Source organism: Hermetia illucens, chromosome 4 (assembly GCF_905115235.1).
Source record: "Hermetia illucens chromosome 4, iHerIll2.2.curated.20191125, whole genome shotgun sequence".
In the NCBI taxonomy this organism is placed as follows: Eukaryota; Metazoa; Arthropoda; class Insecta; order Diptera; family Stratiomyidae; genus Hermetia; species Hermetia illucens.
This window is the reverse complement of record NC_051852.1, coordinates 169,565,774-169,578,342: the sequence shown is the minus strand read 5'-3', so window position 1 is coordinate 169,578,342 and position 12,569 is coordinate 169,565,774. Positions and strand designations below refer to the sequence as shown.

Sequence of the window (12,569 nt, the reverse complement as noted above, 5' to 3'; positions counted from 1 at the left end):
AGTTGATATGTTCACCATCTTAGCTATCTCGCGCACTTTCATTTTGCGGTCACCCATCACGATTTTCAATACTTGCTTGGTGTTTTCGGAAGTTACCGCCTCATTTGGCCGACCCGAACGTTCCGCATCATTTGTATCAACATGACCGCGTTTCAAGTCAGCATACCACCGACAAATGGTTGTTTCTGACGGAGTAGAGTGCAGATAACGTTTTTCAAGCCATTGCTGAGCTTGAACAGTGTTTTTTCCCATTAGAAAACAATATTTTATCAACAAACGAAACTCGTTTTGGTCCATTTTTTGACGATTGCAAAGGTAGTGTCACTTTAACCACTATAGCTTTCTTGGTTATGTTTCGAATTACATCTAATTTTGACACAACTTATCTGAAGGTTGGTACTTCTGAACTTTGGTATATAAATGGCATTATTAGCACCATCTCTACGCTAGTCCCGGGACTTATTGAACGGTATGTTATTTCTGAATTAGCCACTCAATAAATATTAATCTCCAATTAATAGTTGGAGTCTCTCCAGGAACACCAGTCCAACAGCAATGCTCACTTTCATTAAACTCGATTCCTCACTTGAACGATGCAAGTGACTGACACCTCCTACCATAATCCAAACTACATATCCAAAGTAGAAAACAATTTTGATTGCCACAACCAACAGCGGAAAAGAGTTTGATTAGAGTCCTGCATTCTCGTGCTTATTATTTTGTTTTCGAAATAATAGATTTGAGTAGTTTTTCTAAGCTTTAACAATTCCCAACTATTCCTTAAAGTAGATATTTAGTTAGAAAAATTATTTTATAGAAAATGATTAAATTTTCCTTTCCCTCCAGTGAGTATTTATTAGGACGTAAGATTCATGACCGAGGGGGTACTAAGCGGCAAATTGATTTGTTGACATAGTAATATGCCTTTGGACGCTTACATATGTTTCCCTTTCTCAATATTTGATGTCTGGTCGGCTGTGACAGAAACTGAAATCCGGCTGGACCGAACAGACACTTTATTACACATTACCACTGGCGATAACGTTGCGATGAATGGGTCAAGCAAGCCCATGAAATTCACAAACACTGCCGTTAGATATACAATTATTAACGCCAGCCGAACAATAGTACATTAGAATCAATCTATACTGTTTGAACACCGGCGAATCTCATGTGAAATCAATGTCACCATCGGCATATTTCTTGCCATTTTTCTTCACAAAAGATGCTGGTCAAAATGAAATGTTTTTATGTCACTGCCATCTGCTCAGAAGCAGCAGCATCAAATAGGATTTATCTACCCAACTCAAACGATCATCAAAGATACTCAGACAACTTCCTAGCTCTTAAGTGAAAAGTCGTACCGCTCAAATATTTTGTTTAATTTATACACAACTATTATTATGATAATTTATTATAATTTCCCAATATGACATCGACAAATTAACTTTCAAAGTGAAAATAAAGAAAAAAGAGAACAATATAAGCGGACAAAAATTATATACCCAACAAATTTACATAAAAGCGAATGATAAAGCAAATCAAAACTCTTTAGAATAAAAACAAAAGAAAAAAACTATAATATTAGGTTGGGGAAAAAAAAATGTCGTATTTGTGATGGAATTTTAACGCTTTATTTAACATATTTGGAATCATCTGATTTAAGTCAAATATGCGCCGTTTTGTTCGCAACTTGTTACCATTTAGAAGGCAACTCCATAATCCCCCTCTTATAAAACCCCCCTCCTTTTTTGGAAAAAAACTCAGACATTCAGTTTTCGTAAGCCTCTTTTGAGGCGAACTTAGTAGCATCAAGAGCGTTTTGCATGGACCGAAAGAAGTGGTAATCACCTGGTGCCAGGTCCGGACTATACGGTGGGTGCGATAGGACTTCCCATCCGAGCTCCCGTAGCTTCTGGCGGGTCATCAAAAATGTGTGAGACCGAGCGTTGTCCTGGTGCAACCGAACACCATTCCTATTGACCAATCCTGGCCGCTTCTGGTCAATCGCTTGCTTCAAACCGTCGAATTGCTCACAGTAGAGGACTGAATCTGATTTTCGTACGTGATCCACTTTTCATCACCACTCACCATCCGTTTCAAAAATGGGTCGAATTCGTTCCGTTTCAGCAGTGCATCGCAGGCGTTGATTCAGTCGAAGAGATTTTTTTGCGTAAACTCGTGTGGCACCCAAACATCCAGCTTTTTTGGAATCCAATCTTCTGCAAATGGTTCAGTTTTATGGTCCTTACCAAGTTCGTGGCTAATCGAGCGAATGCTCACATGCCGGTCTACTTGGATGATTTCGACGATTTTATCAGTTTCTACGACGATTGCCCTACCAGTACGGGGTGTATCTTCGACATCTACTACAGCAGAACGAAATCGATCGAACCAACGCTGTGCTATGCGAATCGTTACAGTATCGGACCCACAAATTTGTTCGGCCGCCTTCGTGGCATTTTTACCTCTCAGGTAGTAAAAACGGAAAATATGACGAATTTCTTCCTTGGTGGACTCCATCTTTGACGCGCTATAACTTAAGATTAAAACACACGATCATAAAACTGTCAAAGAGACACCTGTAGCCCAGATTGTCGTCTTCAAATCGCCGTATAGTATGACCCGATGCGATCAGTACAACACAACACATGTTTAAGTGTCGCCATCTACTGACAAAATACGACATTACTTTTTCCCCAACCTAATATAATCTAGCTGATTAACATTTTTTGAGAATCAAGATGAAGTAAAAATAAAGAAAAATTCAGGCGTGCATTTTTGGCCTCAGATATTCTAATGACTGCTTTTTTAGATATTAGCGAAACAACACAAAAGTAAGTTAAGGAAATTTTCAAATTGTCTCATTCGTGGAGGCGAACTCGAATAAACTAAGCTCTCAAAAAGTGACGAAAATTCAAATAGGATATAAGAAATTTTTTAACGTGCAAAACCATTTTTATTAAAATCATTAAGCGAAGCAAATAATTAAACACCGCAGTTTGATGAATGTTTTAGTGCTTTTTTCACTCTCATGAAAATGTGTAGATACTTGCATTTGATATATACAGAAATGCAATCTATTGGGAAAATGATTGATGGGTCAGGGACCGTTTTATAGGCTTCTATGCAGTTCGTTTAATGACCTGTTGCTATATCTGTAATTTCCTTTCAATGAGCAGCTACAAATCTCTTAACTAAAAGAAACCTACAAAACCGAATAACTAATGTTTCCTCAGTGTTTCTCGAAACCTTTTTGATCTTTACACATATACAATACTATTTATGTACTTACATTGTAATTTTGAAAGAAAAAATGCAAACAATAAAATTGTAAATGAAATATATATACAAAATATAAATATATATTATTACAATGCTTTAAAGAACTGTCTCATTTTATAGTTTGTAAACAGAATGTTATTACCAACACCATCAATAACCACCGGAACCTATTTAGCCGGTTGTGGTATCCAATCAATTTCGTCGTTCCGTCGCACAGAGGGATATTTCTAAGAAAAAGTCGATTTCAAAAATTCTATAGAAGTCTACAATAAAGTCTGTGCCCTTAAAGGTTACTCTTGCCTGCGTCATTGAAGAGCCATTTCGGGTATGTGTTTTGCCTTTCCCTTGCTCGAAACAGCATTCGGAATTCTTTCCCAGTCAGCTTGAAACAGGGGACCAAGAAGGTCATTCCTGATCACTGCCGAAAAACTAAGAACATTGATTAGAACTTCTTTGAAATTTCTACCAAGAAACCAATTTCGCTCCTAAAAGTCTTCCAACTTCTAAAACCACCAGTTTATCGCGAAACTGTCACCAGAAATTATTAAGCAGTCTGTGTTTGTTTTGTGTTTGTCTCGTTGCTGTGTGCTTATCACTTGTACAGCATTAAGTGTGATGATAGCAAAACTGAAGCACAACCTGACTGTGGGGATGTCCTATACTCCACGACTATACTAGAGAGACAAATTCAAGAAAACAGGACTCAATGACCTTGAAAAAGCCATGCCTGAAAATTCAAGAATATCGAAGGTACCTTAAACTACGTCTTGTTCGTAGTGGCAGAATACTGTAGTGGAGTAAGATCGATATTATTGTCGAACGGACATCCATTGAGATAAGATACCTTGCTGTGGGTTCCGAAAGAGATACAAGAGTACTGTAAGTGTACTGTAATGTACCGTTTGAATGAAGTGCTCTAACACACATCAAGGCCCTGATCCAAATGGATTGTTGCGCCAACGATTATTACTATTATTATTGGCTGTGTGAGTACAGTTTATAACCAATAAATTAAACTCTGCAGGTAATCCACAACGAAGGCCTCCGTAACGGGCTCACAGTGAATGCCGAGAAGGCTGAACTAGTTTTGTTCATTAGGAACCTTAATCGGGGCAGTTATATACTACTCACCTTATCAGGTATGAAAAGCTAGCTAGTACAAGGAGTCGAATATGTAGGAGTTCATCTCTACTTAAAACTAACGTCATCAACGCATCATATCCAGGAACAATTTCAGAAATCCTAGAAATTGCTTTGATGAGCAGACCTGTTACCACTGATGAAGGGAACAAGTGGTTCCCGAAATATCGGTATTTACAAGAATAAATATCTACACCAACGAAAAAGAAACAACAAGTTTTTTATTATTTCAGATAATTAATCGTTGGAAACACCGCATAAATACACTCAGTCCGAATCGAATTAATCCTCTTCCTTATCAAGCCGTTGGGCATTTTAGCTTCTCTGAGATTAAAATCCTCGGTGATATCACTCCCCCTCGAGACTTCACGTCTCTATTAGAGTAGTTTACCCCGGGTGGGTTTTATTTTGATGACTCCTGAGTCAAGGTACGTGATTAAATCTCTGTCCTGACAGGGAGATAAAATATGAGAACTAAGAACCCCGGCCCATATCTCATCGAACTGCTAGCATTCGGGTTAGTTCCAGTCGGAGTTCACGACTAGCAAACCTGTTAAGGGAGTTAGGTTGGTTGACAGCCTTGGTGCCTCGGTGATGCAAAATTGGACTCTCATCGTAACAGAGTTGGCGTCCAACGTGGAACCAGAGTTGTTGCGTAGGTAACAGTTATCTTGCGGCGCTTGGAGCCGTAAAACGAATCCCTCATTTCTTATAATAGCACAATCCTTCTTTTTCTTCAGCCTTTGTCCCGTTCACAAGCGGGGTCGGCTCGTCGTGATCGGCTGCGCCATTTGGCTCTATCGAATGCCTGATCTGGGTGCAATCTCGAGGCTTTCTAATCTCCATCTGGCGTATCAAGCCACCATTGTTTAGATCTTCCTTTTGGTCGTTTACCATCGACTTCGATGTTCGGACCAATCTTGGCAAGTGAATTCTCGTTTGCACGAATTGCGTGACCATACCATCGAAGACGCCTCTCTCGCAACTTTTCCACGATCGGTGTAACCCCATAACGATCGTGGATGTCCTCATTTCGGATGTGATCTAAACGTGTGACGCCACTAGTCCAACGTAGCATCTTCGTCTCCATTACCGCATTCTAAAAGATTCACAGACCGCAAAAAAAAATTGATTTGCCCTGAGCGGGATTCGGACCTTGGGCACGTTGAATATTTTGCGTATCTTGCGTATCTCTTGTGACTTGATTTGAATTTGGATACAATTGGCACAAAATTTCAACGTACTCATATATTATCAATTAAGATTAAGTTAAAGTCTAAAAAATATTAACTCTCATTGAAATGATCGTCACAATTTAAAATTGACTCCAAGGAAACTGGATTCCGTTGGACAATGGCGATTTACTTCTTCCGTAAATCTTCTTTCGGAACAGCCAGCTTTCTGTGGGTTTTATGGAGTTATTTGTACAGCAAGGCACGAAACAATCTTCCAGTGTCCTCCTTGATTTTTTGCGGGAAAATAATTTTGACAATTTTATATTTTTATGAGTAACTGTCAGTTCCCGGGCTACTGAAGTTTCTTGGCTCGAATTATGACGTCACACAACATGGCGCGGGCTTTTTAGTGCGTTTGAATTTCGTAGAAATTTCAAATGCTGATAACTATAAAAATATATTTTTTTTTCAGAAATGGTCTTTGAGAGTTTTGTTAGATTGCACCATAGGAGTGATTTTCAGCGTTAATGAAAATAAGGCGGGGAGTGTATTGCTTCCAAATAAAATACACGGAGCGCGAACGAAACACGTCCGGTCAGCTCCCAAATTATTAGCAATTGTTGAGCTCAAGTTTCCACCAATAAAACTATGATTGATGATGAAAATTGACTAAAGTTGGCACTATCTGTATCCACAAAAAAAAATCTTAAAAATATTCCATTAAATTCATTTAAAAATATGGCAAAGGGAATGTGGTAAAATGTTGATAGAGTTGCCGAATTAGTGAACTTCCCTTTTTCATCAAATTGAGAACATAGCCTCGAAGTGGTTTCATTCTTGCTCGCCGATATAATTCAGTATTTCTCCCGACTTTTCTAGTCTGCCAGTTATAAGATAGGCCGGCGCAATATTTTAATATTCGGCTTTCAAACGATTCGCATTTATTCATGGCAGGGTTGGAACAGGTGATCCACGTATGTAGGTACTCCGTAACAGATGATGGGTCCTATCAGGGTATTGCAGAGAATCAGCTTGACTTTGGCGCTAAGATCTATTTTCTTGGGAAGAAGATAATAGACCTTATTAACTGCGCTCCGTGCCTTACTTGCCATGGAACTCCAGGTGCGGATTAAATTTGAAAAATTCGTGAAACTTAACTCCCAAATATTCGATCGTCTGTGAATTGCTCACTATTATAGATATTTCCGATTTTAATTTTCAAACGTTTAGCACTTTTGTGGATACTTCTAGAGCCTGAGTATCTATTATAGATTGTCTCCTGAAAGTACACAATTGTGTTTTGCCTCATTTATTATAATGCCTCAATAGCAGGAGTATTTGCAGTGAAGTACCAAGTATTTTTCTATTGCTTTGGCGCCCTTGTCGGGACGGAGCTGTGACGCGAAGATAAGAGTGTCATCGGCATATTGGATAATGTCAGTGCCGATCTCAGGAATGGGAACATCAGTCGTGAAAACGTTGTATAAGGTAGGTTTTGAAATGGATCGTTGTGGTTACTGGCAAGAGATCGAAAAATTCATTTCCCACCTTGACATACATAGCCTATCTTCGAAGAAACTGATGACAATTTTGATAATAGGAATTGGGAAGTTGTTTTCGATTAGTTTGTTTATCAATTCGTTTGCCCATACGGAGTCAACGGTCTTTTCTAGATCCAATGCGGAAGCTATTGTTAACTTTAAGTCTAGAAACGAAAGTGTCGTAATTATGATCACGAGTTTCCGACCGTGATCCGCCTTTACAAAACAAATGATTTCAACTGTGACTCTTCACTTTAATATCTTGGATAAGAGTGCACCCTTTGCTTGCAGTTACATGTCCTTTTAAAGGGTCACAATGCAAGCAATAAAATACACATCTTCTCCTTATTCTTACTTCCTAACAATTATGTATTTACTTAGGTCTAGTGCAATAAAACTAACTTACTTGCTAGCGAGTATTTATTTAGGCATCGTTCTTTGATGATGCCGACATGTGTAGGCGGATGGATAAGGATGACGTAACTTCGTGAAAGTAGCTCAGTGCATGTTGCGTTCCGTGTCCATAATGACACTCGAACTGATGATTGATGAACCGCACGAGTAAGTACGTGAGTTGACTTCTTCTCTTTTCTCGCAAAATCGTTATCATCTAATTCACGACGTGCGATCCTTATGTTGTTTTATCGATGGTTTGCTTCAAAAGATAGCAATCAAATTGTATTCCAGATCCATTTTACAGTTCATCATTAGCGTGATTTTTGGTTTGTCATTTGATATGATTGTGTAATATATAAATTTGTTTAATACATAACAAGATGGATATCTTTGGGAAGAATCGTAAATATATCCCATATGGTCTAGTGGCTAGGATATCTGGCTTTCACCCAGAAGGCCCGGGTTCGATTCCCGGTATGGGAAATTTTTTTGTTAATCAAATTCGCACTTGCTGTTTCTCAAAGTCATCTTCGCATCTCATTTTATTAGCACTAACAACCTGTTGTGATTTTCAACTTTTCATCAAGAAATGAATAAATTAATTTTTGTTGAGTAGTAAGAACTGACTGGCCTAGACAGGACGCAAATAACTGCGCGTAAGAGAAGTATATACTGAATCCAGTGGCCAGCGAGAGGAGACTCAAGATGTTCTTCATCATCATCAACGGCGCAACAACCGGTATCCGGTCTAGGCATGCCTTAATAAGGAACTCCAGACATCCCGGTTTTACGCCGAGGTCCACCAATTCGGTACCCCTAAAAGCTGTCTGGCCTCCTGACCTACGCCATCGCTCCATCATAGGCAGGGTCTGCCTCGTCTTCTTTTTCCACCATAGATATTGCCCTTATAGACTTTCCGGGTGGGATCATCCTTAAGATGTTCCTATAGATCGTAAAGTACCTGGTGACAGTCCATACTTTAGGTAGAATCTATACTAGAATAAAATGTAGGCTTTAGTACAATAGAATCCGGATAGAACAACGTTCAAGGGACCGGCGAAATTCGGCCGCACTAATCGGACAACGTGTTTAAGACTATATAGTGCACAATAGGTAATTTCTATGAAAAATGAAACCATTAGACGCAGTGGGGTTACTTCTCGGTTTCGTCATCGTCAACGTCACTATCTTGTCTATTGACGATGATATTTTTCACAATATTATTTTCTTCGTATGTGGCGACAGCGTCATCGATACATGCATATTGGTCAAGATCCCCGTTTGTTATGGGTAGCTCAATAGCCCCCGCCCAAACCCTCAGTGATACCTCATCTTCTGCGTCAGACTCATCTGCATTTGAGGTCATGGTACAGGCTAAAGTGGCTAGGACATATCCAAGAGGTTTATAACAGTTAAAGATGGTCCTTTGCGTGAGTTTGGTTCAGGCCACAGTAGATCTACTATAGGCAGTACCCTTACAAAAATGACCCCACTTGCAAATGTGCTTGCAGAAGCTTATCTGTACACATCAGAGATGCTAAACAAGGAAAAGACATAATCTTCGTCAAATCGTATTGGTAAGAGAGAGATCGGTGAGCTTTTGCTATTCTGGTACTACGGCGTGCTCACCCATATAGCAGAAAGTTGTTTCACGTATTCACTTATATAAGCAAAAACTTGCCAATCTCACCAATACATTGGCAAGTCCGGGCGGTATGTCAAACATAGCTGATCGGGTTTTCGGTGCATCTCGCTCATGCTCAAGGGCAAAACAATTTGAAATCGTGTGTACTCGCACTGATTTCCCCCCTTGAGGGGCAAGGGGAAGTGAGGTAGCTGTCTAGTATCTAATTGTGGTTCAGGCATCGTTAATCATCAAAACAACATGGAGAAATGTGGTTTCTGGGTACTCAGCGCTGGCTCCGATGTTAAGACACTCGATAATTTTGAAGACAGGATTTTTACGAAACATAAGTTTTGGGGGCGACTTTTCCCGATCTATACCGGGCTTCGTCTCATGGCCGTACTCGCTGGTCGGTGAACTAAGTGATATTATGATTATATGTTTTGATGAGAGGTTGCTGTGCGAGCAAAGGGTTATTGATATGGGAGGCTAGGAGCTCTCACGAGCAAAAACCATCTTTGGATTTTGGCGTATGGGGTTTTCTCTATTCTATATTTTGTTTGGTGTATAGGCAAGTTAGAGGTCAGATGAGAAGAATATGTGTGTTAAAGTCATGAGTGTCGATGGCAGAGGATAGAAAAGGGTGATCATGACTTGTACATAGTTGCTCTGGTATTAGAATAATCAGGAGGCAAACATTAATTTCCAATATTGGCCGTGTAGGCTATTTTGGGTTAGGCTGGATAAGGTTTTAAACCTTAACGTACCAGTACAGCGTTCCTTTCCTAGCGGAATACTGTATACGCTCAACTAGTCCTTCAAGGACCTCATCAAGCGTTCCTAAAGGGGGTGTATGTTGCAATTTGCTGGAAAAACTTGTAGATAGAGCAATAATAGAAGGAGGAAAGGTATAGAATATGCGCCTTGTTTAGTGGTTAGGGCAATTTGCTATCTCATCAGTGTTTGTGTAAAACTGGGAAACATATTAGAAAATGAAAAAGGAAAATTAATAAACTTGAGACTCATTTACTCTGTTGTTCTTCCGGTTAAGTGAAGGACAGGGAGATGATGTGAGTTCAGCACAGAATATTTTGGGTTGTCCAATAGTTGGGTATTGAACATTATACACCAAATTATAGGAACATACCTAGGCTGCATCTGACGATAATAGCAGGTACCCACGTGCAGAGAGTTTAATTAAGGAAAAATGTATGTGCAAATTGCAAGTCTAGGTAAGCAACAATTATTGGGTAATTTGGGGTTGTTTTTAGAGGAAAATTGAAATATGAAAATTTAGGTAGAAGATATGTTTGTTGCTTAATGATTATACGTTCAGTATTATGGGGTGAACATTTGCTCAAGTTTTATTGAGGGTACAGGTTTTTCCAGAGTGTGTCTGGTGTGCTTTTATTTATTTATTGAACGGATAATGGGTTTTATGATAGGGGGTAGGTAGCGGTTTATTGTTTGCGCAGCAATTCGCGATATCCATTGTGGAATTTTTGAATTGATGTAAGTCGAGAAACATCATTAAAAAAAGGGGGAGAGGCATATCATGTGAGCGCGTTTTTAGGGATTTTCGGAATGTAAATTGTGTGGCCAGATGGATATATCTGGTTCTCTTATTGATATGCAAAGAGTAAAGTTTTTTGTGTGTTATATGTGTCATCCTCAAAATTCAATGAGGGGTCAAGTGTTTTGAGGTACAATATATTGTACATAGAGTGTTATTTTGGGATGTTTGCCAGTGCTATTATCAACGTAGTGATGATAATGGAGTTCACTGTAGAAAGAGAGTATGTAATAGAATCCATGCTGATGGATGTTAGAAATAAAGTCCTAATGTTTACTCAATCGCTGTATTTTTTGGGGTTGAGAGATTTATGGGAGCCTGTTATGGCTATTAAGAAAAAGGATTGACCATGGCACTATTTTGTGCTGAGGGTCTACTCTCAATGAGAAAACGATATTGGTGAGTAGCTCAAATTTGGAAGTCTAACTGGAAGAAAGGACGCCTAGATACGTATTTCGACCCCGTCCAAAAAGGGCTCATCAGTAGGCTTGGAAACTTAGTGGAAAGATTTGTAGTTTAAAAATGAAAATTCCCTATGTAACCATCCAATGTTGGTGGTCCCTATTTTTGTAATCACATGTTAAATGATAACATGTGCTATTAGTATGTTTCTTCAAATGAGCCATGAGGTTCATTTTGTATCATTGATTAGTGGAGAATGTATGATCCCGATAACAATAAAGAATAAAATGGGTTGTGTGTTTGTAATCGTCCGTCTGTGACGAGGACGGTGGGGTTTTGAATTGTGTGTATATGATGGATGTATATGGGAGACCAAATTCAATATTGTTGAGACTTGGGGAGAATATGATGGCTTTTGGTGGAGATTTAAACCTAGCATCAAGTATGTGTCTATCCAACGACATACGTGTCTGCATTGGGGGAAAAGTAAAGAAAAAGGAGAGTTTAATATGTGCCGAAAACGTAGGAGATCACGATTCGACAATATTATGTAATCGTATACGGGTTATATATATGTGGGATATATACCCATATAGAGAGCAACTATATGCCCTATATTAATAGTTTTTTAAAAACTGACTTTATGAAGACAAAGTTTTTATGATGGGAAAAAGAACTTTGTCGGCATATGTCAATATATATAATCAATTAAATGTGGATCAGGGCTTTTTGTGTGATTGTGAAAGGGGAAACAAACTTTAATTTGAACGATTTGTGAAAATAACTGTATAAGTGAGAAGTTACGTTATAAGAAATTGAGAAAAAAGTTTAGAAAAAAAATATATAAACATATCATTTTTGAAGGTTTTTCCTTGCTGCAGTTTTTTCACACATTGTCGTGTAATTTGCACTGTCCACTTCACTGTTTTATGAATGTTAGATTAAGTGTTTACGGACGGAAGGAAATGTTAAGGAGTTGTTTTAAGAGGAATAAGTATAATTGTCTTTGGGGGTAACACTGTGACAAAAGGGGGGTGACACTTCAAGAACACAATGAGGGTTTTTCACATTACACTACGATATTTGAGAAGAAATTGAATATTTTACTGACGACAAAAAAAGGAAACAGAAATTGCTATTAACGTCATTACGTTGACGAAAAACATACTATTACGTTGACGAGAAAGGGGATCTAAGCACTGAAAAGCTTGCATAATATCGTCCTGAGGGAGATGATATCGCGAACACGGTTGAATGATGACTGACTATCCTCTTGGGTGTCATTAGGAAGGAAGACTTGTGCTTGAGATGGATATGGCTAGGAGGGGTATAATGATACGTATAAACCTGTTGTGGGAAAAGGGTTTATGTGCATGTGGTGCTTTTCAGGTAGGGGTTTTTTTTAACTGTTCCACTCATGTTGGCTGCCACCA

General features: G+C 38.8%; 1 non-coding gene across 1 annotated transcript; it reads left to right on the top strand.

The window, feature by feature from the left end:
* Nucleotides 1-7,948: 7,948 nt before the first annotated feature.
* Trnae-uuc lies at nucleotides 7,949-8,020 on the top strand. The gene has a single exon. It is a non-coding gene; the product is annotated as a tRNA-Glu (tRNA).
* The last annotated feature ends 4,549 nt before the right edge of the window (nucleotides 8,021-12,569 follow it).